Source organism: Erpetoichthys calabaricus, chromosome 13, assembly GCF_900747795.2.
Source record: "Erpetoichthys calabaricus chromosome 13, fErpCal1.3, whole genome shotgun sequence".
NCBI lineage: Eukaryota > Metazoa > Chordata > Cladistia > Polypteriformes > Polypteridae > Erpetoichthys > Erpetoichthys calabaricus.
Window position 1 is genome coordinate 104,067,083 of NC_041406.2, and position 22,319 is coordinate 104,089,401.

Here is a 22,319-nt window from a genome sequence, read left to right on the forward strand (position 1 = left end):
GGCTAATTGCTTAATCCTTTCATACACAAGAAACTTAAAACAGACACTGCAAGGACAAAACAAACAAAAGAGAAAAACTGCAATGGGCTTGAATTTTAATGTTGTGTACCAACGAGCAGAAAAGAGATAAAGGAGGTTGGGGTCCACAACTGTTAAGTTGTGGGCTCAGAGCTCATGTAAGAAATATTCTGAAACTGAAAGGCCAGGCAGGTAGGTACAAATGACCTCATCAGCTCATTAATATTCATGAGATAGTTCCCTAAAACTGTCACTTTTTGGGGTGTATGCAAAATAACATAGACACAAATTCTGGGAAAATAAGCACAAATTGTTAAAGAGTGTTATTGTTTATTAGATAATGTATATATTTAATGTAAAGTGACCAGTGTGCGTATGCTTGTAAGAATATGTAAAATGGAGGCTTGGGACTTTAAGATGAACATGTTTAGCTCAGAGTAACTTAATCAACAATCAGCCACTTATTAGTTGTCCCAAACATTGACTAATGCAATATCTTACATAAGGAAGGGTTTTATTGTGAAAAGTGGCAGTCAGCAAGACCCTTTAAATTCGAAGGATTTTAAAAAGGCATGGCCAGAGAGACATCATAACTTCCATAACTAGGAGAAGAGAGAGAGACAACTGGCAAGGAGAAGACAACTTGGTCTGACTTTGCCACCTACAGACAGCCTCTTCTCTCCAAAGCATCATATCTTTTTTAAGAAACCACAGATTACAACAACCAAAGCCATAGCCACCTGAAACGAAGCTTGCTCTGTGATCCTCAATCGAATTGTTCAGGTTATGTTTTCATATCTGAATATTTACAGCTGGTTTCTCCTTATTGATTGAAATAGTTTGAGTGAATATTGCTTTGCTAAAGTTGTCTTGTTGTTTACTGATATTTAGCAATGACCAATGATTGTTAATAAAACAAACATTTAGGTGTCCATTTAGGTATTGTACTGCCAGGGGTAATGATTAGACTTGATTTCTGTTAGACCAGCGTTTCTCAACCTTTAAGTATTTGCGACCCGAGTTTTCATAACAGTTTTAATCGTGCCCCCCTAACTTTTTTTTGAAAGGAGCCCACTAATACCAATTTGTTCTTTTTTAATTAATGATATATCATAGATATATATTTTATTATACCTACTTAACTTTTATCAACATTTATCTAACTCTATATTTATTTTTCTGGTATCAGAATGTAGTTTAAGTTAATTTGTTTTGGTTTCAATAGATGTATTTTTCATATTTTCGATTCTTGTTTTCTTTTTTTCACATGTTCGCGCCCCCCTTTTTGTTTCTTCGCGCCCCCCCAGGGGGCCCACCCCACAGTTTGAGAACCACTGTTTTAGACCATGCAGCCTTTTTCAAAAGTAGCCATTAGGACACAAAAGTCCAGCAGGAGTAGCCATTTCTGCCTTTTGCTCTGGTATTCTGAAGTGTTGCCCTTTCAGGGGAAGCAATCTGATGAAGTATTGATTCGTAAGAGAATGCCAGCTGGAACACCTTGTGAGTGGAATGGCTTCTAGCCCCTGGTAAAGTATTGAAGTTGAGGTAGCTAGCATTGGCCAGTGAAGAGATATTCTTGCTTTGTATTTGAGCTTTATATTTGCTTAGTGAATGTTGAAGAGGTAGTTTTGCAGGATATACATTTGAATCAAGGCTAACAGTTTGGCCTTTCCAGAGTTAACCAATACAAAAAAAACCTTCGAGGTTAAAGTGCCTTTCCTGGTTGCTTTTACACCAAAAAACAAATGTAAAGCAACTTGGACAGAAGATATAACTCCTCAAAACAAAAATGACTCAAGAAGACAGTGCATCACTAGAATATGAAATTCTGGTTCAGTGATGAAAATAGGATCACAGTTGTGTCCATGTGATTTGGTGGAGAGCAGAGTTGATGTATTTCAACAAGAAAGCTAGGGCTGTCAGATGTGAATATTCATAATAAAAACAAGTATATATTCAAATATAGGTTGTGAGATTTCTGAACTCTTTTAGGACCGCCCCCAACGGTATGACACACTAAAGTGCATCCTGAAGTGCAATTGCCGTGTCTGTGGAAGATTGCTTGTCCGTTGCCGGTGCTGCACGTAAGCAAATTCAATCTGACCATGGTCACGCTATAAATGCCTGTCGTCAATGGGTGATGCAAGGAACATTATAAATGCAGGGAACAGAATTACTTGGCCACTAACCTGGTCACGACCCTGACTGACTGCTGTGTCTGTGTTTGTGTATAGGAGAGTGGCAGATCCCGCTACGAAAAATAACCGTGCTGTTCCTGTTTTCAAGTTGAATAAAGTTGGTTTTGCTAAAGTACTGAGACTCAGCCTTGTGTTTTGGGCTGGGTCACAAGGTGAAAAGTGTACATGATACATGTATATTTTACCATACAGTGGTGTGAAAAACTATTTGCCCCCTTCCTGATTTCTTATTCTTTTGCATGTTTGTCACACAAAATGTTTCTGATCATCAAACACATTTAACCATTAGTCAAATATAACACAAGTAAACACAAAATGCAGTTTGTAAATGGTGGTTTTTATTATTTAGGGAGAAAAAAAATCCAAACCTACATGGCCCTGTGTGAAAAAGTAATTGCCCCCTGAACCTAATAACTGGTTGGGCCACCCTTAGCAGCAATAACTGCAATCAAGCGTTTGTGATAACTTGCAATGAGTCTTTTACAGCGCCCTGGAGGAATTTTGGCCCACTCATCTTTGCAAAATTGTTGTAATTCAGCTTTATTTGAGGGTTTTCTAGCATGAACCGCCTTTTTAAGGTCATGCCATAGCATCTCAATTGGATTCAGGTCAGGACTTTGACTAGGCCACTCCAAAGTCTTCATTTTGTTTTTCTTCAGCCATTCAGAGGTGGATTTGCTGGTGTGTTTTGGGTCATTGTCCTGTTGCAGCACCCAAGATCGCTTCAGCTTGAGTTGACGAACAGATGGCCGGACATTCTCCTTCAGGATTTTTTGGTAGACAGTAGAATTCATGGTTCCATCTATCACAGCAAGCCTTCCAGGTCCTGAAGCAGCAAAACAACCCCAGACCATCACACTACCACCACCATATTTTACTGTTGGTATGATGTTCTTTTTCTGAAATGCTGTGTTCCTTTTACGCCAGATGTAACGGGACATTTGCCTTCCAAAAAGTTCAACTTTTGTCTCATCAGTCCACAAGGTATTTTCCCAAAAGTCTTGGCAATCATTGAGATGTTTCTTAGCAAAATTGAGACGAGCTCTAATGTTCTTTTTGCTTAACAGTGGTTTCCGTCTTGGACATCTGCCATGCAGGCCGTTTTTGCCCAGTCTCTTTCTTATGGTGGAGTCGTGAACACTGACCTTAATTGAGGCAAGTGAGACCTGCAGTTCTTTAGACGTTGTCCTGGGGTCTTTTGTGACCTCTCGGATGAGTCGTCTCTGCGCTCTTGGGGTAATTTTGGTCGGCCGGCCACTCCTGGGAAGGTTCACCACTGTTCCATGTTTTTGCCATTTGTGGATAATGGCTCTCACTGTGGTTCGCTGGAGTCCCAAAGCTTTAGAAATGGCTTTATAACCTTTACTAGACTGATAGATCTCAATTACTTCTGTTCTCATTTGTTCCTGAATTTCTTTGGATCTTGGCATGATGTCTAGCTTTTGAGGTGCTTTTGGTCTACTTCTCTGTGTCAGGCAGCTCCTATTTAAGTGATTTCTTGATTGAAACAGGTGTGGCAGTAATCAGGCCTGGGGGTGGCTACGGAAATTAAACTCAGGTGTGATACACCACAGTTAGGTTATTTTTTAACAGGGGGGCAATTACTTTTTCACACAGGGCCATGTAGGTTTGGATTTTTTTCTCCCTAAATAATAAAAACCATCATTTAAAAACTGCATTTTGTGTTTACTTGTGTTATATTTGACTAATGGTTAAATGTGTTTGATGATCAGAAACATTTTGTGTGACAAACATGCAAAAGAATAAGAAATCAGGAAGGGGGCAAATAGTTTTTCACACCACTGTATATGCTGTTTAACTATGTATTTTTTATTTAGTTTCTTCTGAACAGTCCATTACAGAACATGAAGTGCTTATGACTTGTGCAGAACTGGATAAAAGAAATGAGTGAAAACTGTTACCTTCAAATTAATGTGACACTTGAAAACACAGCCCTTCACAAAAATAGGATTCCATGAGAACACAAAGTGACATCATCAAAGAGAAAAGGTACCTGTTTGTACTTTTTTTTTTAATTTATTAATTTTTATTGTAATCATTCCATACAAATAGATCAATTTATAACAAAACGAAATTGAAGACAAATCAAACCCCACCCCTGAGAAGAAGAGCTTAGCCAAAGGAGAATTGCTTAGGGCTTTTTAATAAGGCAACAATAAACAAAAGAAAGGGAGAAATATATATAAGTAAATAAGAAATGGAGAAGGGAATTAAATGCGGTAATAGTTATTTCTCTTATTCTAAAATAATATTGAGTAGATCCTGCCAGGTTTTGAAAAAATTTTGTACAGATCCTCTAACTGAGAATTTGATTTTTTCCAATTTCAAATAATATAAAACATTGGTTTCCCACTGACTTATCAGAGGAGAGTTAGGATTCTTCCAATTTAACAGAATAAGTCTAGTGTAGTGTAGTTAATGCAATCACCGTTTGCTTGTCCTTCTCCACTTCAAGTTCGTCTGGAAGAACACCAAACACAGCTGTTAATGGGTTAGGAAGGATTGTGACCCCAAGGCTGTCTGAAAGGCACTTAAAAATTTTGGTCCAAAATGATGTTAGTTTGGTGCAGGCCCAAAACATGTGACCCAGTGAGGCAGGAGCTTGATTGCAGCGTTCGCAGGTTGAATCTTGCCCTGGAAACATTTTGGACAGTTTTAAGCAAGACAGATGAGCTCGATATATAATTTTTAGTTGAATAATTCTATGCTTTGCGCATATGGAGCTCGAGTGAATTCTCTGCTTTGCTACTTTCCACTCCTTTTCTGATATATTGATTAAGAGATCTTCTTCCCAATGTCCTCTTGGGTCTTTGAAAGGTAGGGACTCTAATAGGCCTGTTTTCACTTTTAATGTACATAAGACAAATGGAGTTTGCATGTGCTCCCCATGTCTGCGTGGGTTTCCTCCGGGCGCTCCGGTTTCCTCCCACAGTCCAAAGACACGCAGGTTAGGTGGATTGGTGATTCTAAATTGGCCCTAGTGTGTGCTTGGTGTGTGGGTGTGTTTGTGTGTGTCCTGCAGTGGGTTGGCACCCTGCCCGGGATTGGTTCCTGCCTTGTGCCCTGTGTTGGCTGGGATTGGCTCTGGCAGACCCCCGTGACCCTGTGTTCGGATTCAGCCGGTTGGAAAATGGATGGATGGATGGAAGACACCCAGAAAAAAATTGCTTGTGATTACTCAGAAATGTCAGAAGCTGTCATTATTTAATTCTTTTTTTTTTTCCTTGGAGACTTTAAAAAATGCAGCCTATGCATGACAGATTTGTGGAGCAGGACTTCACCTGATAATTTGCAGCTCAGGATGTCAGTTCAATGATGCAGGCAGGAGGACATGGTCCAAGCGTAACATATGGGACAAAACTAAGCACAGTTACAGGAAAATTGTAATGTTAGTGAACTTCATATATATTTTTTTAATTTTACAGTTGAAGTCAGACATTTGCATACATTTAGGGTGCATTCTTTAAAACTCGCTTTATAACCACTGCACTGATTTTATACTAACTATATCTACATACTATAAATTTGGCATATCATTTGAGACATCTACTTTGTGCTGGGCAAAAAGATTTTTTTCCAACAAAGTTCACAAACAGTATTTCAGTTTTTATTGACTATATCACAATTCCAGTGGTTCACAGGTTTACATACACTTTGTTTATACTGTATTTGGTAGCATTGCTTTTAAATTGTTTAACTTGAGCCAACCATTTCTCCCAAAATTCATCCAGAATGTGAACTTTACTACTAGAGGGGGAAGCTGTCTGGACAATGTTTACACGAGCCGTCCTGATGCCTACAAGGCCCTACCCCACCCCCACCTCGGCTGTTCAGATCATATCTGCATTTTTATGGTCCCTGCATACAAGTCCCTGCTGAAGCGCACTAAACCAACCCGCAAGAGCATCAGAGTGTGGCAGGATGGTGCTGTTTCAGCTCTCCAAGACTGCTTCGAATTGACAGACTGGGACATTTTCAGAGAGGCTGCTATGAATGGTGACTCCATCAATCTGGAGGAGTACACAGACTCTGTGACTGGCTACATCTCCAAACACATAGAGGATGTTACTGTTACCAAGGATGTTACCACAGGAGCCAACCAAAAGCCCTGGATGACAAGAGAAGTGCACAAGCTGCTCAAGATCAGAAATGCAGCCTTCAGATCTGGAGACAAGGCCATCCTCAGGATGACCAAAGCCAACCTGTCTCGCACTATAAGGAGAGCTAAGTGGGCATACGCGCAGAGGATCAACAAACAATTCAGCAGCACCAGAGACACACGTCGTATGTGGCAGGGCATTCAGACAATTACAAACTACAAGCCCAACCCACACAGCAGCGATGGTGATGCCTCCCTTCCGGATGAGCTGAACAACTTCTTTGCACGGTTTGAGGCACAGAACAAGGAGCCTGCGAGAAAAGCAACACCTCCCTCCACTGACCAGGCACTCTGTCTCTCCAGAAATGACGTGAAGAGGACTCTATCCAGAGTCAATCCACGCAAGGCTGCAGGACCTGACAACATACCTGGTCGTGTGCTCAAAGAATGTGCCAGTCAACTGGCTGGTGTCCTCACAGACATCTTCAACACATCTCTGAGCCAGTTGTCAGTCCCAGCATGCTTCAAGTTGACCACCATCATACCAGTGCCGAAGAAGTCATCAGTGACATGCCTGAATGACTACCGACCAGTTGCACTCACGCCAATCATAATGAAGTGCTTCGAAAGGTTAGTCATGTCACACATATAGACTAATCACCCTGCCTCCCTTGATCCTCTTCAGTTTGCATACCGCTCAAACAGGTCAACTGAGGATGCCATATGCTCTGCCCTTCACCTCTCCCTGACACATCTGGATAAAAAAGACACATATGTCAGGATGCTATTCATAGACTTTAGCTCCGCCTTCAACACAATCATCCCTCAAAAGCTGGTTGTAAAACTGAGCAGGTTGGGCCTGAACACCACCCTCTGCAATTGGATCCTGGACTTCTTGACAGAGAGGCCCAGCATCATCCAGCATCCTCACACTGAGCACTGGAGCACCACAGGGCTGCATGCTTAGTCCACTGCTGTTCACCCTGCTGACTCACGACTGCACAACCACGCACAACACCAACCACATCATCAAGTTTGTGGATGATACAACGGTGCTGGGACTGATAAGAAGGGATGATGAAACAGCATACAGAGATGAGGTGGAACGGCTGTCTGCATGGTGTGAAGACAACAATCTATCTCTCAATGTCGACAAGACAAAAGAGATAATCGTGGACTTCAGAAAATCACGTCCTGCCCACATCCCACTCAGCATCAATGGTTTAGATATGGAGACTGTTAGGAGTACCAAGTTCCTCGGTGTGCACATAACTGAGGAACTTACGTGGACACATAACACCTCATCACTAATCAAGAAAGCCCAGCAGAGACTACACTTCCTGAGGCGACTGAAGCGAGCAAGTCTTCCCCCTTCCATCCTCAACATGTTCTACAGAGGCACCATTGAGAGTGTTCTGACCAGCTGTATCACTGTCTGGTATGGCAACTGCAACATATCCGACCGCAAGCGCCTGAAAAGAATAGTGAAGACAGCAGAGAACATTATTGGGGTGCCTCTCCCTTCACTACAGGACATATTTTACAAACGCAGTGTCTGCAAGGCCTGCAGCATTGTGCAGGACCCCTTACCCCTCACATGGACTTTTCACACTTCTGCCATCCAAGAAAAGATACTGCAGCATCAAAGCCAGATCTGCCAGGCTGCAGGAGAGTTTTTACCCCCAAGCTGTTAGACTCCTTAACACCAGGCTGCCCCTTGGGACCTTCCACACAGCCTCAACCACCTCTAAAAACAGAACTTTTATACATGCGAGCCACTGTCCCGCAAAGACGAGTGTGCAGGTAGAAAAGTACTGAAAATCTCATACTGACCTTTAAGTGTTTTGACACTCTTGTTATCCTTCTGCTGTGAAACATTCTGACCAGTCATTGTTTACACACGTCTTAAACAACTATTATCATACACTGATAATTTCTGTATTATCTATATCTATTATTTATTATTTATTTATTATATTACATATCTTACACATCAATATTGCTGCAACTTCTTTGTCTTGTCTTTGCACAAGGTCTTGTCTTGTTTGTGTTTTAATTTTAAATTTTAATTCTATTTTTAATTTATTATTTGCATGTCATGTTGTTACACTGTGGACCCTGAGCTTCGCAATTTCGTCCTCACAGGTGGCGCAGTGGTAGTGCTGCTGCTTTGCAGTAAGGAGACTGTGGAAGATTGTGGGTTCGCTTCCCGGTTCCTCCCTGTGTGGATAGCGCTTTGAGTACTGAGAAAAGCGCTATATAAATGTAATGAATTATTATTATCTGTATACTTGTATATGGCTGAGATGACAATAAAGTTCACTTTGACTTTGACAAGCTTCTTACAATAGGTTGCTGGAATTTTGTCCCATTCCTTCAGACAGAACTGGTGTAAATCGGACAGGTTGGTATGTCTCCTTGCTTGCACGTGCATTTTCAGTTCTACCCACAAATTCTCAATTGGATTGAAGTCATGGCTTTGTGATGGCCACTCCAATGTCGACTTTGTTGTCCTTAAGCCGTTTTGCCACAATGTTGAAGGTCTGCTTGGGGTCATTGTTTATTTGGAAGACCCATTTGCGACTGAGCTTGATCTTCCTTGCAGAGCTCTTGAGATGTTGTTGCAGTACATCTACATCATTTTTCTTCCCCATGATGCCATCTTATTTGTGAAGTATACCATTACCTCCTGCGCCATAGCACCCTCACAACATGTTTGACGGCTGGGATGGTGTTCTTTGGCTTGCAAGCCTCACCCTTTTGACTCCAAACAACAATGGTCATTATGGCCAAACAGTGTGATCTTGGATTCATCAGACTAGAGGATGTTTCTCCAGAAGGTAAGATCTTTGTCCCCATATGCCATTGCCAACTGCAGTCTGGCTTTTTTATGGCGGCTTTGGAGCAGTGGCTTTTTCCTTGCTGAGCAGCCTTTCAAATTATATTGATATAGGACTTGTTTTACTGTGAATATAGATACTTGCATACCCATTACGTCCAGCATCTTCACAAGGTCATTTGCTGTCACTCTGGGATTGATTTGCACTTTTTGTGCTAAAGTAGGTTCTTCTCTAGGAGACAGAATGTGTTTCGTTCCTGAGTGATTTGACAACTGTGTGTTCACATGGTGTTCATACTTGCATATTATTGTTTGTACAGATGAATTATGGAACCTTCAAATGTTTGGAAATTGCTCCCAAGGATGAACCAGATTTGTGGCGGACCACCGTTTTTTTCTAAGGTTATAGCTGATTTCTTTTGACTTTCCCATTTTGTCAAACAAGGAGGCAGTGAGTTTTATGGTAGGCCTTAACATACATACCAATCTTGACTCCAATTAGGCTAATTGGCTATCAGAAGGTAATTGTTATTGCCTAATGGCCTGACATCAATTTCTGGAATTTTCCAAGATGTTTAAAGGCAAACTTAAAGTATTTGTAAACATGTGACCCACTGGAATTATGATATAATCAATAATAACTCTGTCTATGAACATTGTTGGAAAATTTACTTTTGCCCTGCACAAAGTAGATGTCTTAAACAGTATGCCAAATTTACCCTAAGTGTATGTAAACTTCTGACTTTAGCAGTACTTTATTGTCTTAGACAGTGTGTATCAAGTCAGCAGCCATCTAAAAAGCAGACCACATGTGAAACTATGTATTGGTTGAGGTATCTAAAATGAGTACTGCTGACATTGAAAAAAATGAAATTGTGATTTTGAAACTTTTGTGATAAAAGAGGAAAATCAGAAATATTGCAGTTGGTTTATATACATCCAAATTATATTTAAAAAGTGTTATTTGACTTGACAACCTTAAAGACAGCACTGAGATTTAAACTGCCACCAGGTAAGGTGTATTAGCTGTTCTTTTTTATCATCTAATTCAAATGGAATTCAGCAAGCTTTGCAGCCTTTGTTGTTTTTTTCACTAAACCAGACCCACCTGAACACAGCTGGAGAGCCAAGACGTAAGCTTCGCACAAAAACATCTCACTTGTTATCCTTTTGCACCGGAGATTCTTGCTTTGATGATGTGATGTCTACATACGCCTTAACGGCTGTTTAATCAGTATTAAAATTCAAGTTAAATGATATTTTCCTCTAATGTTGGGAGTGCTTTCTCCTTGACTGCCCCTTTTGAGGCGTGAGTGTGTTTTTTGGGCTGACATTAGTCCACGAGACAGAAGTTCCTATATATAATGTGTTTTGTCTTGGTAGAGTAATATATTGCTCTACTTTCCCCTATTGCATTATTAATATGTAGCCTTAGAATGCCTATCTCAGAATGCCTAATCTCACAGACTTACCACTGTTTATAAGGTATTATAGTATATAACCTATCCCCACCTTCCCTTCTATATCTATAGGCAATTAGGTGTAGTAAAAAGACAAGCAGGAGTTAAGTTACACATAAAATAATGTATTATTGATAATATTCATAAATAATAACAATATGCAAAGTACATTTGAATATTGGCAACCATACAACCTGATTAAATGGTGATGTGTAATTTCAGGCGGCACACAGACTTGTAGTTATTTAAAATGTCTCTAGTTAAGGCATCATTGGTGCTCAGCTTTCTTCAGAACAGGCTGCAAGCCTGTTCAATATGGCTACTAAGCTGTGGTCTCCATTGTGTTGTCCTTTCAGTTCATGATGTGATGGTCTTCATCAGTTGTTGGTTAGTAAGAGAGAGAGAATGTGGTTGAACAAGCAGATTTATAGATTCTCTGTCCAACCCCTACAGCCAATAGGACATCATGGTACTTAAAAGCTTCTGATCGAAGCCAATTCCAAGCTGCCATACTTCAGACCAATGGGGGAATACAGCATCTTAAAACCTGCCACCCCCAAGACCATATGTCTTTATGGCTTTCTTGCGGGGGGGTTGAAAGACTTTAGCAGAGAAATACTCGCCAAACTGGTTTAAAGCACATCCCCCAAATCCTGTCGTAAAATTCAAAGAGATCCATTCCTTGGGTTGTAAATATGAATGCCTCTCACTAATATTACATTGCATTGCCTAAATTACAAATAAAGACATACAAAATATTTATCAAGTTATATGCAAAATCTCACATCACAACATCATGGAACATGTACTCTTAGAAAAATTCATTGTTAAATTATAAACTGTGAGAAACTGTGTATATATGGAGTCTCTTCCATGGCCTGGTCCACAGCCTCCATCAAAGAGTTAGAATCCTGTAATATTTCAACCTTGGATTTATCTAATCACCTTAGCCTCTGGAAGAATGCCCTCCCTGTGCTGTGTTTATGGACTGAAGAGTCAAGAGACCTGTGAGCAGAAGCCTGATGTGCACTGTTTTCCTTGCAGAAGATGATGAAAAGAAATGACCATCTGAGTTGCTCTATGGCATGTGTGACACATCTAAGTAGTTCTGACGAATATTTCAGTGGCCTCCCTTAGGGGAATACCTGATGTGACCCCTGCAATGCCGCCTTCTTTGAGGCCGAAGTGCCGCCAGTCACTGTGGGACTCCAGGCCTCTTCCTGCGCTAATTCTTTGTTTGTGTGCTCGTGCATGTCTTTCATCTTTAACGTTCTTCCTCCGTGCATACAATTTGAATGAGTTTGCAAACAGCATGACCCGCTTCGGAAACAAGCTGCTTTCCATACATCAGGGAGTAAAGGGTAGAAGCAGAATGGCAGATCACATTTGTCAAAGCTGGTACTTACACATTCAACTGTTTCTTTTTGTGAATTATTTAATTAGCAAGTACCTGCATATTTACAGCAGAGCCTAATTAGCCCCTTTTAATGCCATGCTACACTCCTACCACATTCCTCATCAGGTTTATTGTTATCTATGTCTGTCGGGGTGTCATTTTTTAAGGCCTCTCTTGGGGACTGTTGTTTGTTTAATAAAATACCCTGCAGATCATTATTAAGATACTAGCTGAGGCTTTTATTTTAGTGTGCAACCTTACTTTAAAAGAAAAAAGAACAGATTTCCTTATTTATTGGTTTTATAAATGTATTAAAATGAATAAATTACAAATCAGTCGAACATACCAGGCATTTAATGCAGATCCAATATCCCCCCACCTGATATTCAGCATGGCTTGATTGTATTTTTCAGTTGCGAAGCGTGTCAGTTTGTGTGTCTGAGTGCTATATAACACAAATAAGCATGCAATATTCATCCATCCATCTCTGTTCTATGGGGGCTGCAGCCTAGTTATACCCTAGTAGAGTTAACTATAGAAAAAAAAACGAAACCAGCCCAGATCTGCTCATTGCAGGGCAAACTCACACATACAGCCACACTAACTCACATCAGGAAAATCGAGAGTCGCAGATCAATCTAAATTATATGTCTTGAGCATGTAGGAGCAACTCTGAGATGCCAGGCAAAAATCTTCACAAACCCAAAGAGGACATGCAAACCCCACACAGACAGATGTGAAGCTGGGAATCAACATGAAGTCTCTGGAGAGGCAAAGCACTACTCTCTGCTGCTGCACCCCCTTCTTACATTCATTTATTAATCCATTTCCAGAAGCCTCATATTCTGTTAAAAAAGATGCAAGAGGCCAGAAATTGTCCTTGAGTGTTTAAGTCGGAACCAATCCTGGATGGGATTTTAGTCCATCTCAGATTGGGCTCAGACACGTGCACATGCTTGGCCAATATCTTCTTCTTTCAGCTGCTCCCATTAGGGGTCTCCACTGCAGATCATATGTTTCCATATCTTCCTGTCTTCTGTCACTTGCTCTGGCACACCCACCACCTGCATGTTCTCGCTTACAACATTCATAAACCTCCGCTTAGGTCTTCTTCTTTTCCTCTTGCCTGGCAGCTCTACTTCTAGCATCCTTCTCCCAATATACTATCAACAGAAAATGGTTTATTTTGATTTTGGAAATGTATTGTTACAGCCTAAGAGTTCACATTAAAAACACTGAATGGATAAATCTTTTGTCATGCTGGAAATGATGATGACTGAAAGGGATTGAATACTTTTGCGTGCCACTGTACTCTATGTATTTGTGTGGATGTGTACCCATATGTTGAATGCATATACAAATACGTTACTGATTTTTGTTTGACAACTCAGTTAATGTGCCCCAATAGTACAGAAAGCAAATACAAAAATCTTATGAATAAAATACTCTGCTATTGCAATTACTTAGAGAATGATTATGGTTAAAAAGGAAAGTCAGCAGGCCTGTTGACCTTAGAATACTAGTATAAGGCCCTTCCTGCTTCCATTCTCTGAACATCATTTTAAACTGTTAAGTGTAATGCCCTTTTACCCCCCAGTCTATTAACGTGCTACAAAGTAGAAGTTACTATTACTTTTTACTTCCTTTCAGATATTATTTGTAACCACATTTTTGGTAATAAAGGTCCTAAGAAACCAGACTCTATCCTCGCTTGTAGCTTGTGTCAGTCAAGGAATGGCATTCCTGTCTATCTGTCACATGACACTACTTCTTAAAGAAGACAACTTAGCCTCGACTTTCTATTCTAAGTATTGTGGCCTTGCAGGGGGTGCACCAGCTCCACAAACCTGACATAGAGAAACGCAGACACAAGTTCAGCAACACACATGGGCTTTATTCTGTTGTGGGAAACAGTTTCTCTCTTGTTTCCCACCAGGACCAGTATAGCAGTACAGCAAAGCACCAGAAACAAAAAAGCACACTTTTCTTTCTCTGTCTTTCTGTCTCTTCTTCTTTCTGCTTCTGCCTGCACTCCTTCTCCAGCAAGCTTCATCTTCTCCCTCCCGACACTGGTTCCTGGAGCAGTGGCAACAGGCTTCTTATATCCTACACCCAGGAGTACTTCCAGTGGCCTGTTAGCATGGACATGAAGCACTTACAGATCAGTTGGAAGCCCGACAATGAAGCCATCAAACTCCAACTCCCAGCATTCCCAGTGAGAATCCATGGAGCTGCCATCTAGCGATCCAGGGGAGATAATGAATAATGCCCTGTGCACGCTCTCTCCCCCAGTCTTTACTTTAAGAAGGAATCCCTGGCCATTCTCCACAGTATGTTGTGGAAGAAAATGTCTGAATTTTTACAAATGCCAAGTGGAGCCTTTCACTAATGTATAACAGACAGTTATGCCAATAATTTAAGCAAATTCTTGAGAATTTTGTTTTATGTTTCCCGTATTCTTTCAAACAAGGCTTGTATTTTAAAACTTTTTTTGTAAACATCGTGCAACATTTATTTAATGACATTTTAAAGACAAGTATATTTAATTATAAGGTGTTAAGTGACAGCAGGGAATGCATGCTGGAAAGTAAAACTTTAAAATATCTTATTTGTAACCCACAGGTCTGATGACACAGGGACTGGCTGCACTGGTGTGACAGTCAACAGTGTCTCAAATATTTTTTGACCCGCTCTCTGGCCAAATCAAGTGACTGTGTAACCAATGTTCTCATTAGAAGAACATCTGCTTAATTTGTTGTATAATTCATTGGCTCATTAAAAAAAGAAGCGATCTGCTGCAAGAAACACAAGAGTAAATAGCACTGGGCTGCTGTATATGTAACCCAGAGCTGGTTATGTTTAGCAGTTATGAAAGACAAAAGATTTCATTTTCATATGTAATTTTAAAAATTCAAATTTTAATTGTTAGCACTATTTAGCTACTGCTCCAGAGTTGTAGGTTTAAATCTTGGCCTGAACACTAAGTGTAGAGATTGCATGTTCTCCCCTTTTTATGTAGGTTTGCCTCTTTACCTTGGAAACCCAAAACTTTGTTCTATTCTTGTTTGTTTGTTTTTTTATTAAAACTGCTTTATTCTGTTCAGGATTGCAGGAACCAGAGCCCACCACGGTAACACTGGACACAAGGTATAATCAATCCACCGCTGACCAGGTATGCTCAATAGAGCTGCCATGTGTTTGAGATAAGTGGGGAAAGCCCCCCCAGGCAAATACACATGTGCACACACACACACAGTTTAGAGTTGCCAAGTAGCTTAAAATGCACATTTTAGGGACTTTGGAAGAAAATCAGTGTAGCTGTAGAAATGGGGAATATGGGCAGACTGCACACAGATGGTGACCATGCCATACCACCACAAAGGCTTTTAGGTAAAGATAATTGGAAACTCTTAATCAGCCCAGAGTGAGGGAGTGTGAATATATCATGTGTGTCGCTGAGCCTTACGAGGTACTGAAACCCCACTCAGGTCTGGTGTCAATCTGCATTCAGTGCTACAGATAGTGTCTCTGCCTCCCTGAGCTTTAAAACAAGAGGGGTTTGGAAAGCAAATGAATTAATGGAATTCACTTAATCAAGCAATCTTACAACACATCTATCCCTTTTAAAATTTTGTGTTATTGACATCCATCAGAAATCAGTTACTATAGCCATTGCAAGGATAAATCAAATATTTTAATTAGTTTCTGTATTTCATTTTAATCTTATAAACACGCTCTATATATACAATAAAACATATACTAATATACAGTGCATCCGGAAAGTATTCACAGCGCATCACTTTTTCCACATTTTGTTATGTTACAGCCTTATTCCAAAATGGATTAAATTCATTTTTTTCCTCAGAATTCTACACACAACACCCCATAATGACAACGTGAAAAAAGTTTACTTGAGGTTTTTGCAAATTTATTAAAAATAAAAAAATTGAGAAAGCACATGTACATAAGTATTCACAGCCTTTGCCATAAAGCTCAAAATTGAGCTCAGGTGCGTCCGGTTTCCCCTGATCATCCTTAAGATGTTTCTGCAGCTTGATTGGAGTCCACCTGTGGTAAATTCAGTTGATTGGACATGATTTGGAAAGGCACACACCTGTCTATATAAGGTCCCACAGTTGACAGTTCATGTCAGAGCACAAAATAAGCATGAAGTCAAAGGAATTGTCTGTAGACCTCCGAGACAGGATTGTCTCGAGGCACAAATCTGGGGAAGGTTACAGAAAAATTTCTGCTGCTTTGAAGGTCCCAATGAGCACAGTGGCCTCCATCATCCGTAAGTGGAAGAAGTTCGAAACCAGCAGGACTCTTCCTAGAGCTGGCCAGCCATCTAAACTGAGCGATCAGGGGAGAAGGGCCTTAGTCAGGGAGGTGACCAAGAACCCGATGGTCACTCTGTCAGAGCTCCAGAGGTCCTCTGTGGAGAGAGGAGAACCTTCCAGAAGGACAACCATCTCTGCAGCAATCCACCAATCAAGCCTGTATGGTACAGTGGCCAGACAGAAGCCACTCCTTAGTAAAAGGCACATGGCAGCACACCTGGAGTTTGCCAAAAGCCACCTGAAGGACTCTCAGACCATGAGAAAGAAAATTCTCTGGTCTGATGAGACAAAGATTGAACTCTTTGGTGTGAATGCTAGGCGTCACGTTTGGAGGAAACCAGGCACTGCTCATCGCCAGGCCAATACCATCCCTACAGTGAAGCATGGTGGTGGCAGCATCATGCTGTGGGGATGTTTTTCAGCGGCAGGGACTGGGAGACTAGTCAGGATAAAGGGAAAGATGACTGCAGCAATGTACAGAGACATCCTGGATGAAAACCTGCTCCAGAGTGCTCTTGACCTCAGACTGGGGCGATGGTTCATCTTTCAGCAGGACAACGACCCTAAGCACACAGCCAAGATATCAAAGGAGTGGCTTCAGGACAACTCTGTGAATGTCCTTGAGTGGCCCAGCCAGAGCCCAGACTTGAATCCGATTGAACATCTCTGGAGAGATCTTAAAATGGCTGTGCACCGACGCTTCTCATCCAACCTGATGGAGCTTGAGAGGTGGTGAAACTGGCCAAGGATAGGTGTGCCAAGCTTGTGGCATCATATTCAAAAAGAATTGAGGCTGTAATTGCTGTTGTGTGTAGAATTCTGAGGAAAAAAATGAATTTAATCCATTTTGGAATAAGGCTGTAACATAACAAAATGTGGAAAAAGTGATGCGCTGTGAAAACTTTCCGGATGCACTGTATATAATTCTAGCAAAATACCCGCGCTTCGCAGCAGCGAAGTACTGCTTTAAAGTTTTTATTAAGAAGAAAAGTAAACCTTTTGAAACTGAGGGAAAATTTACCAATAATTATTTGTTAAGGATCTCTTTGTATACCACGTTGTCAGTTCCCTCCGGTTGTAATATAACCAAGCTGTGCGCTGAGCTTACTCTTGAGCATGCAATGTACAGTTGGCCATGTGAAAAGCAATCTTGCCTCAAATCAATGCCAACCTTTTGTAGGGTCTGTCCCTGAGACTTATTAATTGTCATTGTGAAGCAGAGCCTTACTGGAAATTGGAGGCGTTTGAATTGAAATGGGTTTCATCGATAACTTCGCATCCAGCTTTTGAGAGTTTAAACATTCATAAACATCAAAGTGTCCACTACTGAAATCATCACCTGTGAATCTAAGATGTTTAAGAGGCATTGACGGTTGTCCAAAGGTGTAAAATATTTGGCCATTTCGGTACACTTGAAAGCGACAACCGAACAATTCAGCGGCAGCCATCAACTCACATGCAGAACCATAGGTGAAGGGTTTAAGCATTTCACTCTTACAGTGCTCCTGTGTAGTATAATTATCTCCTGTACCATCATCAGTCCACACCTTGAACCTGTCCCAGTCATTCAATACATAAGACACAATGTTCCTCCGGATATCAAGAGTGAGCCTGATATGTAACACAGAGAATGGAAAAGGCAGTCGCCATCTCCGGGCATGGAAACCACTCGGTAAATGACAGTTGTTTGATCGATGGTGATCACCTCGATAGACATGTTAATGGGGGTACGGTTGGAACGATAAAAAAAAATGGGTACCTGAACAATGTAAACTAAGTCTAAAATACCTACACAATAACTATAATCGTAATAAACGAACAATAAAACAGCGGAGAAGCCGTGGATTAAATAAAAAAGCTGCACTTATCAGCAGAGAGACGTGAATACCGTGGTGAAGCAAGGAAGGGAATGAAGAGACCGGAGCGACGGACAGCCTTATATAGGCAGGCAGCCAACTACGTTGGAGGCGTGGGGATGGGGGACCCAACGCCGCCTCACACGGCGACCAAGCTGCAGGCTATGGACGTATATATGTACGTAAGTAGGATTCAGTTAGCGTTGGGTACCTGCATACCAAATTTCTTGAAGATGGGCCCATAAGTAACAAAGACCGTTGGAAAGTTCAATATGGTGGCTGACAGTGGCGTCATACCACCGAAATAAGTATGTACATTGGTTTCAGTTAGCGCAGGGAAGTTGCCTACCAAATTTTGTGAAGATGGGGCCATAAATAAGAAAGTTTAGCATGGCAGACGTTGTTGACCGTTATGACCGTTACGCGTAGAATTTCTAAATGAAACCTGCTTAACTTTTGTAAGTAACCTGTAAGGAATGAGCCTGCCAAATTTCAGCCTTCTACCTACACGGGAAGTTGGAGAATTAGTGATGAGTGAGTCAGTGAGGGCTTTGCCTTTTATTAGTATAGCGAGTATTTAGCGACAGCATCTCTATGAACTTGTGGATTTGCCTGCGAGTATTTAGCGACAGCATGTCTATGAACTTGTGGATATTTATGCAAGTATTTGGCGTCAGCGTCACGAAGTTGTTTCCATCTAGCTGCATCAGAAAATGTACTACGACATCTGACACGCCTCCTTTTTACTGTTTTCTCACAGCTTCTGAAATAAGTACGTACATTGGTTTCGGTTAGCGCAGGGAAGCCGCCTACCAAATTTCGTGAATACGAAATAAATACGAAAATTTAACATGGCGGACGTTGTCAACACTTATGACCATTACGTGTAGAATTTCGAAATGAAACCTGCTTAACTTTTGTAAGTAACCTGTAAGGAATGAGCCTGCCAAATTTCAGCCTTCTACCTACATGGGAAGTTGGAGAGTTAGTGATGAGTGAGTCAGTGAGAGCTTTGCCTTTTATTAGTATAGATAAAAAAGGTAATTTTGTCAGGGATTCTTTTGTTTAATTAATGTCTTTAATTTAAATAAATATAACATCTCACTAATGGCCCCCATCTTACATTTAGTGAATCAACTAGTCTTTAGTGCCTCGCAGTTAGGAGACCCGGGTTCATTTCCCGGGTCCTCTCTGCGTGAAGTTTGCATGTTCTTCCCCTGTCTGCGTGGGTTTCCTCCCACAGTCCAAAGACATGCAGGTTAGGTGCATTGGTGATTCTAAATTGTCCCTAGTGTGTGCTTGGTGTGTGTGTGTGTGTGTGTGTGTGTGTGTGTGTGTGTGCCCTGTGGTGGGATGGCACCCTGCCCAGGGTTTGTTTCCTGCCTTGTGCACTGTGTTGGCTGGTATTGGCTCCAGCAGACCCCCGTGACCCTGTAGTTTGGATATAGTGGGTTGGATAATAGATGGATGGATGGATGGATGGAACTAGTCTTTAGTTCACATACAGTACTAATGTTCACTTAAAGCAATTCAGGGTAGCAGGGGGGCAGAGACCTACCCTTACAGCACTGAATGTAAGGCAGGAAGCAGAACTCTGAACTGGGCACCAGTCTTTCACAGGGCCAACTCCCAACACCCCCACATTCACACAGAGCCAATCTGCAATCTTCCACAAGTCAAATTTGCACACTTCAGTGTTATCAAAAAAGATGCATATTATTTACCATAATTTATTGAGTGTGAGGATTATAAACAGATTTACACTAACAAACCAAAGTTTGTTACATACATATAAATGTAATGTTAACAAAGAAAGAAAGATGTGTGACAGCTTACAGGCCTTGTTTCATATGTGTTTCTTTTTTGCTGACCTAAATAAAACCCCTTTTATTTCAAAAGTTCCCCCCAAAGGAAATGCCTGAGGTGTCACATTTTGTCATCCAACTTACTGAAAGCATGGTGTACCCATCTGACAGGATGACACTGAAGGTGTTAGCCACACCAAGAGAAGCAGCAGCAGTTTTTTTAGGTCAGGTAGGCTACTTACAAAATCTGGACCCTTCATTTTGCTGTACAAAATCTTGATTAATAAGTCTTGATGGGCATTAATAATAATGAGCAATAAGAATAATATTCACAATAGCAGTTTCTTGTTATGGTGCCTTTACAGGTCTAGGGCAAGTCACAGCAGCAGCAAACTAAATAAAGTGAGAATGTCTCTTGGTAGGTGCCATGGTGTCATTCAGCTGCCACTTCTCAGAATGAAGGAAGTTGTGACAAGACCCAGCAAAGCAATAGAAAGGAAAATACTCACAAACAGAATTCTCAAAATTCTTCAAAAGGGCATACACTGATTCATAGAAGTTGCTTTCCCAGCCTGTCTTTAAAATCTTGGGGCAGACCCTTAGCAGTGAAGATAGAGCAGTAAGGTAAGGGATCCACCTACTAAATACAAGGAACATGATAGACTACACAGAAACAAAATAATAGATAAATAAAAATATAGACAGGAAATACATAATTAGACAAATAATAGAAATGAATAACAATATTAACAGAAACAATTGCAATAAATGGATCAAAAACAAACATGGTCAAATATAAATGGATCAAAGAAGACATAAAAATGAAATTTAAACATAAGCCAGGGGAAGAAACTTAGCTAAAAAATAACCGTTGGCCATAAAAGATACCAGAAGATCCTGAGTGTGATCAAGAGACTAGTCTTTTTCTCTTTTCCTAGTTCAGATACACTGAACTCTGCCTTTATCTCTGAATACCAAGTGAACATCTCAGAGTGAATAGGTGAACACAATTGATGTACTATACTGTATTCCAGTCGTCACTGGAACTGTAACAAATCCAGTAAACATTTATCCCTTTGGACAATCCCACATCCTTCAGAATCATAATGATTTACCTACAGTTTACCATATTATGCCCTTAGCCAAGATCCTAGTGCTGATCACCTCTTTGCTGAGCTTCCTGGCAGGTGTAAATAGTATATTAACATTTTTAATCTTTAAACAACAATCCAAAACAGGCAAGCACAGGAAAAAGTATCTAAAAATACTAAACAAAATTCACAAACCTGTACAAAACCAAAAATCACAACAATCACCAGAAAACACTACTCATTGAGTGTAAGAGGAACTCAAGAATGGTGGCTGTTGAAGAGGCACAAAACTACACAAAATTATTGCAGCACCACCATCAGATCTCCAAACCTTTATTTCCAAAGCCCCTCTGGTCATGTTACAGCTGTGTTATTAATGTTGCATAGCAACAGAACACAGCAAGGGGCCAATATCAAGAAAAATGAGGAGTTACGGGCAGAGTGGCAGCCAGTTCTTGACAATGCCACATTCGTTTAGTTTATTTTTTTCAAGCTGCAAAGTTGACCAAATAAATAGTAAACATGCATTTAACCTGATAATACTGAGATATGCTTTAATGCAGCGATATGTCATACTTAAGCTTGAGCCCTGAAGATGTACAATTGACTGCTTTTTACTTAGAGATTTGGGGAAACGTGGAACCTGACCAGGGAGCACCAACAATTCTGAGGATGGCAGTATCAGGCAAATCTTATAGGACTCATATTGTGTAACCATTCCATTTGAATAAACTTTCTTGTATTTGTACTTATCTTAATACCTAATTTGCCAGTCTCCTCACTCACTCACTCACTCACTCACTCACTCACTCACTCACTCACTCACTCACGTCCATCCGAAGCCGAATGTGCAGTCGCCTTCTGCGCATGTTGCCTTCTGCGCATGTCCGAAAAACCTTACGAGACCGAGATCGAAAATTCAAAAAGAAAGGTGACTACGGCCGCGAAAATTCAAAGAGAAAGGCGACTACGGCCACGAAAATTCAAAGAGAAAGGCGACTTCGACTGACATCCAACCCCAACATCGTGGGAGGTGGCGGATTTACGGCCGCAAAAATTCAAAGACAAAGGCGACTTCGATTAAAGCTCTAGAGGCCTGAAAGGCGATTTCGACTACAGCTCAAGGCCTAATTACGCATTCATTCAATACACCTATATCAGGTTTCTGGTGCTTATACTTATTATATATTATACTA